This window comes from Dipteris shenzhenensis, chromosome 7 (genome assembly GCF_047967505.1).
Source record: "Dipteris shenzhenensis isolate YYH24624 ecotype China chromosome 7, Dip_SZ_1.0, whole genome shotgun sequence".
Lineage (NCBI taxonomy): Eukaryota > Viridiplantae > Streptophyta > Polypodiopsida > Gleicheniales > Dipteridaceae > Dipteris > Dipteris shenzhenensis.
Genome location: NC_141602.1, coordinates 44772662 through 44781147, shown reverse-complemented (window position 1 = coordinate 44781147; position 8486 = coordinate 44772662).

The following is an 8486-nucleotide window of genomic DNA, read 5'->3' as shown; positions in this document are numbered from 1 at the left end:
ACAATATTACCAATAGTAGTCCTAATCCCAATGATAGTACACATAATATTATTACGACCGTCCAACTTTAATCATCATTATATCTATGAATGCATATATATAGGTCTATCTATATCTATACCTATTTATTCGTCATCCAATACGTTTGCATTTATTTTTGGTGCTTTGCTTACTTTGAAACTAAAGATAATGTGATTTCATTATTGTTTGCATTCTTGTCAAACAATGCATAAGAGTTGGGAGGCACATTATAATTTCTGTGCAGATTTGAGCCATTGAATAGCCTATTGATTCTGATTGTTTTCTTTCTTATTAAATCCTTAATTTGGTTATTTCACACCGAACATCGCCATATCAATTCTTTTTTTTTTTTGTTCTAGTAATGTCCTATCGTAGCATAGTCTAGGGTTGATCAAACAAGATAAATGGGTGCTCACATTTAATATATTTTTGAGAGTCAGAGGATAGCGGCTGTAGACTACAAAATCATCACTTTGAATAAATTTGGCAAGATTCTTCTGATAGAAGGAATAATTTCTATTGCACTAAAGATGAAAGAAAATTATCAAAAGGCTGATACAAGGCTCAAAATCACACTGGTGCTACTAGGCTTAATGTAGGCTAGTAGTAGTACTAGTGTATTTACTAAGTAGTGTGCATGCCTCTCCTCATTAAAATTCATAGTCTTCAAAAATATATAATACATAAGTCAAAATATTCTAATTAGTTTTATCATCCTAATGTTGAAACTGACTTAAATTCATAGTCTTCAAAAAGGTATAATACATAAGTCAAAATATTCCAATTAGTTTTATTGTCCTCATGTCGAAACTGACTTTCTCTTCCTTCGTCTCCTATGAGCTTCAAACCTTTAATCCATTAATCTCTCAAATAGTAAGAATGGTCTTGTATTAAGAGACGATGATATCTAAAGTGATCTACAAATACTAAGAATGGTCTTATATTAAGAGGTGATGATATCTCAAGTGTTATACAAATCGTAAGAATGGTTTTGTATTAAAAGGTGATGATATCTCAAGTGTTCTACAAATAGTAAGAATGGTTCAAGTGTTCTACAAAAGTATTAGGTACCTCTTAGTGGCTGAAGGGAAGGAGTGATGATATCTCAAGTGTTCTACAAATAGTAAGAATGGTCTTGTATTAAGAGGTGATGATATCTCAAATGTTCTACAAATAGTAATAATGGTTTTGTATTAGGAGGTGATGATATCTCAAGTGTTCTATAAAACTATTAGATACCTCTTAGTGGTTGAAGGGAAGGGGTTGGAAGTATGGGCAAAATCTCTAGGAATTACAGGATGGTTGCAAGAACAATTTTGAATGTCATAAATGACACTTGGGTTTTTCAACATACGGGTGAACTATTTTTAAACATTTTCTTTCATGGTTGATAACACTTTTAATAAGAAGAACCATTCTGAATGTCATAAGTGTTGATGCAATCCCATGCTATGAAGTCTACAGACAGTTTTTTCCCCCCACATATGGGTGAAGTGATGTTTACGTTACTAAGTTCCAACATATCAAGCAATGCATTTGTTTTGATTATTGAAGGAGTTTGATAATAAGACCCATTTCAAATGCAAAAGAATTGTTGTATCAGTAATGGAATCCGCTTTGGAGTGGAAATTCGGTTTCTTTCAAACCACATACTATTGTTGCATAATGTGAGTATGGCTCCAATTGGAAGTTAAGGTAGACTATAATTCGCAATATTGGTATAGTTACACATAGTAACATAAGTTTTATTTTCGACAATCTTCCCAAATAGTGGTTTCCACAAAGCTATGTTGAATACCTCGATAAGGAAATTGTGGAAAAGCTCGCTCGCTTTTTTGGGCCTGCTCGCTTTTCCTCGCTCGCTCTATCGACTGCCTCCTTCTACCTATCCTGGACTACCGAGAAACTTGGGATGTCCAAATTTTAGTCTTGGTGTGATGACATCTTGGATCCTTCAATTTGATGGAGCTTACAAACCTTCGACCAAGGCTACTGGTGTGGGTATGAAGCTCACTTCACCGAGTGGTGAGGAGTATTGTTACAGCAAGTCTACATCTGCAAGTACTTGCAATCAAGCTGAGTACTCAACGCTCATTTTTGGGCTACAAAAGGCACAAGAACATCATGTCAAGCAACTTGAAGTGCAAGGAGATTCTCAACTAGTGTGTGAACAAGTTAGTGGAAGGTGGAAGGTGCGGAGCAAAGGCTTGGTTCCATGACATCAACAAGCATTGGAACTTTGCAACCAATTTCAAGAGGTAAAAATTCAGCATATCCCTCGAGCTTGAAATCTAGTTGCTGATTTCTTGGCATGTGAAGCTTGTACTTCAATCACGCATGATGCGAGTGGAAGCACCACCCCAACAAAGCCGCAAGCCATGAAGGAGGGTGATCATTTGTAAGGAATGCAAAGGTTGTGGTCATCATGAAATTAAGTGTTGGGCATACTTGATACGAGTTCACCGACTTCGGAAGATCATCGGAAAGGTCCTCAAGGACATTGCTCAAAAGAAGGATGCTAGACCACACACCCCTTGAAGAAATAGCATGGCGACTACAAGAACTGGAAGAAGCTGAAGGTGATGTGCAAGCTCTCCAACTGTTGACATTTGTCATGGCATTCTTGTTTGCCTTGATGAACAACCTCATGCAGCACCACATCTCTAACCCTCGCTTGTAAAGATGGATGTGATATCATGAGGGTTGGTCCTTTTAAGATTGTCTATGTGCTATGCTATGCTGAAGATTCTTCCCGTGTAGTATTTCACAATACACCAGTCACACCCTACCCTACCTATGTGTGCTTTGTGGATGTATCTTCACCCGATTTTCAGTTCAAGCTTCCTCTTTCTATTGTTTGTCCATAGATAAGCCTCGTCTTGCCACTCTCTTTTCCATCTTCCAAGCATGGCTGACATTCCTATGTTTTGTGGATGGGTGGAAGAAAATCCAAATGAGTATCTTGTGGCCTTCAAGCGCCGTTGTGTTTCTCTCAACTTTCTTACTGAACACAAATGGCTATTGGTTCTTCCCACATTTCTAGAGGGTTTGGCCCAAATGTGGTATGAGAAGCAGGCCGAAGACGTTCGCCAAAGCTGGCCAAGGTTGACAGCAGCAATGATTGAGTATTTCGGCAAAGAAGAGGAGCCGAAGAATGTGTACCTACAGTTGGCAAACTTGAAGCAGTCAGAAGGTGAGACGGCGCATCGATATGTGGATCGAGCGGCCGTGCTCCTGGACTATTTAGTTGCCACACAAGAGGACAATGCCGGATTTTGAGCTAGAATGACTCAGCATGTGCTAGGCTACCTTGTAGCAGGAGCAAGTGACAAATTTTGCCTCAAGCTTAAATGGAAGAATCCAGAAACTATGGTGCTAGCACATGAGATTGCTCAAAATTTTGATAAAGTTTAGTCTGACCCCACTTCAAAGAAGATGATTGTCCCTTTGCAACCCCCTCAATTCCTGCAACAACCACCTAGGGGGTCTAACTCAGGGGCATACTCCCACCCCTCATCAGGGATGTATCCACTGCCTCCACCTCAAATGTATGGTCCTCCCTTAGATGCTTACCCTCAACAAGGTGTATATTCTCACCCTCCGCCTCGAAGATTTCCCCAGCCTTGCCCACGAGCCCCCCTCTACTCCCTCGGCCCCTCCAGCTAAAGAGGCCCCCCTGCAACAGATGCTGGAGTCAATGACCTAGCCAAGGCCCTGAATGATCTCCGGCTTGAGATGGTGGGCATCAGAAATCAAGCCAACCGCCCTCCAAGAGACCTGCTAATGTTGTATGCTACGAGTGCCACCAAAAGGGTCATTATCACACGGAATGTCCCAATATTCCAAGGGTGAATCTTCTAAGTGAATCAAGCATTGAGGATTCTAATGTAGAGATCCTTGACCTTGGGAAAAGAAGTCGTACCACCTCGGACCCCTCTCCAAACCGTGGATCGGGCTGCCCCAGGAAGAAGGTGTCCTTCTCAGAGCCCTCAGATGCTGAGATGGCAGACCCACCAACAAAGAAGACTAAAAGATCCCGTAGGAGTAAGTGGTCACCCTCGGATTTTCCCATCGGCTTGGGGCAAGAAGACTATTCGGTCATCAGGACCTTGCTCATCGTTCTTTGAGCATCATGCTCCCTCAACTAATAGCATTAAGCCCTAAGGTGAGACGTGAGCTACAGCAAGGGCTCTCAATGAGGAGGAACAAGAAAAAGGGAAATGTAAGAGAGGTATCTTTTATCTCTGAAGAAATTGATCGGCACCCACATACAGTCAATGTCATCATAGATAATTGCCGTGTCAAAAATGTGTGTGTTGATGGGGGAGCTGCATGTAATATCATGGTGCCCTGAATCATGAAGAAATTGAATTTGAAATGTACAAGGCGTTCCTCCACTCGAATCAAGGTAGCAGATGGTCGACGACTCGCCACCCTAGGAGTCATTGAGGATTTTCCCATCACTGTCAATGGGTTGACCACCACCGTCAATTTCTATGTAGTGGACATTGAAGATATAGGCAGGAGTTACCCAGCCATACTTGGGAGACCATGGTTGAGAAAGAGTGATGCAGTCAGCTATTGGAAGACAGGACACATGTCTTTTGGTGCTTCTAAGGAGAAGATCTCGGTGCAACCCAGTGCCACGGAACCAGAAGAAGAAGAGGAGCAAGATAGTGATACTCCCTCATCCTCAGTGTATGAATCAATGGAAGAATTAGACGGGGGGGGAGGAATTCTCAGAGGAGGAAGTTTACATGATGGGGGTGTCTCCGATCCCGCCACCTGCAGAAAAGGTAATAGCTAGTCCTCAACAGCTTGAATCTATGCTTTCCCTAGATCTCACTCCAAGTGAGAAAGATGAGTTCCTAGACATGTTTAAAGATTTCCCTGACCTCTTTGCAACTAGCTACCACCACCTTCGCCATGTGACTGCCATAGAGCACAAGATGGAGCTGAAGCCTGATGCAAAGCTTGTGGCTCAGAAGTATCAGAGATTAGGGCCCCTGCAGACCGATGCTTTGTGATCGAAGTTGCAGAAGCTTGTAGAAGCTGGGTTTATTGTTCCGGTTCACAATATTGAATGGGTTTCACCAGTGGTAGTCACCCCAAAGAAAAACAACAAGTGGCGGGTTTGCATCGACTATAAGAAACTCAATGCGGCCACCAAGAGGGATCATCATCCTCTTCCCTTTCAAGACCTCATTCTTGAGAAGGTAAGTGGTCATGAGATGTATACTTTTTGTGATGGTTACTCTGGGTTTTATCAAATCAGAATTGCCGAAGAAGATGTGCTTAAAACCACATTTGACACACCCTGGGGGACATTTGCATTCAAAGTAATGCCATTTGGCCTCACCAATGCCCCTGCTACCTTTCAAAGATTTATGCAGATGGTGTTTGCTCCTTATTTGGGGGATTTCTTGGAGGTGTTTTTAGATGATTTTTGTATATTCTCATCACATAAGGAGCATGTCATGAAGGTTAGATTGGCCTTCCAAAAGGTCAATGATGCGAATGGCAGTCTCAACCCTAAGAAATGCACCATTGGAGCCACTCAAGGGAGGTTACTAGGACATATTGTCTCATTTGAGGGCATCAAGCCTAACCCCGAGAAGGTAGAAGCTATCCTCAAGCTCTCCCCACGAACCACCAAACGTCAGGTACACTCATTTGTCAATCTAGTAGGATACTATCGCTGCTTCATTGATCAATATGCTACTTTGACATGACCCATGACTATGCTATTAAAAGATGGGGTTGATTTCTCTTGGGATGAGGATTGTGATCATGGGTTTGCACAAATCAAGAATGCTCTGGCTTCAGAACCCATTCTACACAATCCAGATTAGTCAAAGACTTTCTATATCAATCCTGGGTTTGGTGAGCACACTCTGGCAGGTATTCTTCTCCAGCAAGGGATCGGTTCATGTATCCCGTTAAATTTGCTTCTCGACAATTGCTCAACATTGAGTGATGCTATTCAGAGGCTGACAAGCATGCCTTGTCTTTGGTGTTATGCATTGAGAAATTTAAGCATTATGTGGCTGGAAAGTCCTTCATTATACTCACTAGCACTGGTCTTGCAAAGCAGGTTCTTCAATCACCAAATCCCATGGGCCGGTTGGCCAAATGGTTGGCAGTTCTACAAGAATATGATTTTTATTTCAAAATTGTAAAAGGGGGTTGTTCCAACTTGAAGAATGCTTTGATTGATTTAGATGAGTGCCTCGATGTAACCCTTGTAGCGGCCATAGAAGTTGGGGATCCATGGTATGGTGGTATCTATAGGTTTCTGACTGCTTTCTCCTTTCCTCCAGAAAGTACTAGCTATGAGAGAAAGAAGATCCGTAGAGATAGTAGGCGCTACACCCTCCTTGATGGGGTGTTGTACCATCAAGGCATGGATGGGGTACTAAGACAGGCCATTGATGCAGATGAAGTGCCTAAGGTATTGAAGCATTATCATGATGGATTTTGTGGAGGCCACTATGCCAGTGACTATATAGCTAAGAAGATTTTACATGCTGGATACTATTGGCCGACCTTGTTCAAGGATGTCACTTTGTATAGCAAAACCTGTGAACCATGCCAATTCTTTGGTAGGAAGGATTTGCGTCCTAGGCAACATCACCTAGTGATGTCCATCCATCTGTTTCAGAAGTGGGGAATAGATTTTGTCGAGCCCTTGCCCATGACCGCCCACAAAAAGAAGTATCTTTTGGTAGCCACTCTCAGTATGTCACTAAGTGGGCTGAAGCTATCGCCCTCCTCGCTGCGAATGGCAAGGCAGTTTCAAATTTCATATTTGAACGTATCGGCACAAGGTTTGGGACACCCATGGAAATAGTCTCTGACCATGGGAGTCCATTCTTAAATGAAGCGGTGGAGTTACTCATGGATTGCATGGGTATTGATCATCACACTTCTAGCATCTATTATTCAGCATCCATGGGTCAAACGGAGTGGACCAATGGCCTCCTTTGTAAAACCATGGGAAAAATGGCCACAAGGAACAGGAGCCAGTGGGATCAAAAGGTCACTGAAGCCGTGTGGGCTTACAACATCACTCATAAAACATCTACAGGTCACACTCCTTTTGAGTTGGTGTATGGTACTGAGGCAGTTTTACCACTAGAGATAGAGATCCCAGCTTTGAGATTAGCACAAGAATAGAGGATGACAGAAGATGAACATGTAGAGGCCCAATTGGTGCAACTTGAGAAGCTAGATGAAACCCGATGCCTTGCCCTACATCAAACAGAGATCCAAAAGAATCGACAAAAGGCCCGCTTGGATGTTAAGATTCACAAGGGATGGGAAAGAAATTTTGCTGAGGGGGATGTTGTGCTCTGCTTTGATAACAGACTAGACCACCAAATGGATAAGAAGTTTCTGCCACTGTGGACCGGTCCATACAAAGTCATCAAGGAACGTAGCAATGGGTCTGTACAAGTTCAGGAGCTGCATGAACCATATGGCAAGAAGGTGATCAACAAGTGTTACCTCAAGCCTTTCTTTTTGCGTGATGGACCCAGGCATGGAAATGCTGTGCATTCCCTGCCTGGGGGGGGGAACTCTTATGGATAAATTTGTCTAAGGAAAAAGGCATAAATATGAGTGTGTGTTTGTATGTGTGGCAATAGTATAATAAAATATGGTGTGCATAGGGCCCAGGGTTGAGGTGGCAGGGCATGACCATGTGCCACCCTTCCACATAAGAGGACACATAAGGTGTGTTGTACATAATCCATGGTAGTAATATTATAAAATATAAGGTGGCATGGCTCCTCCATGTGCCACCCTTCCGCCTAGGTTGCATTTAGTGAGATGTGGCTCAAAGTCCATGGGAGAAGTAATATAAAATAGGTGGAGATGGATATTATATTGGGTTATTCCCTCCATATAGGATAGGCCCATGTGGGGGAGGTATAGATAGTCCAAGGATGCAAGTTAAATAATGGGAAAAGTAGGATGAGGTGGCAAGATTCCTTGTGGCAACCCTCCACTTATCCTCCTAGAGGCTTGAACATATTATAAAATTGGGAGAGACCAAGGAAGTATCATAGACATGACAAACTTTAAAGAAGCATCCACAGTGGTGTTTGATAAGAAAACACCCGACTCTGACCTCGATCCTGCCCAACACATGCGATGTCACTCCCCCCATCCAACCTCACTCCGACTCACATTCGACCCCAACACCTGCTCTCACTTCGCTTCACGCTGAAGGGGACACTCCTTCTCCAACCTGACTACTTTTTCTCCATCCAGCTTTGTTCCAACATACTGAAGAACTTTCGATAGCCCTCCGACCCTGCTCCACCAATAAGGAAATCTATCTCATGCATACCCAATTCTTTATACCGATAGGACAACCAACAAATGTACATGGTATGAATCGAAACATTATTGACAAGCCTCTTCACTCAGATGAGGCTCACAACTCCACATTAGCCGTTCTT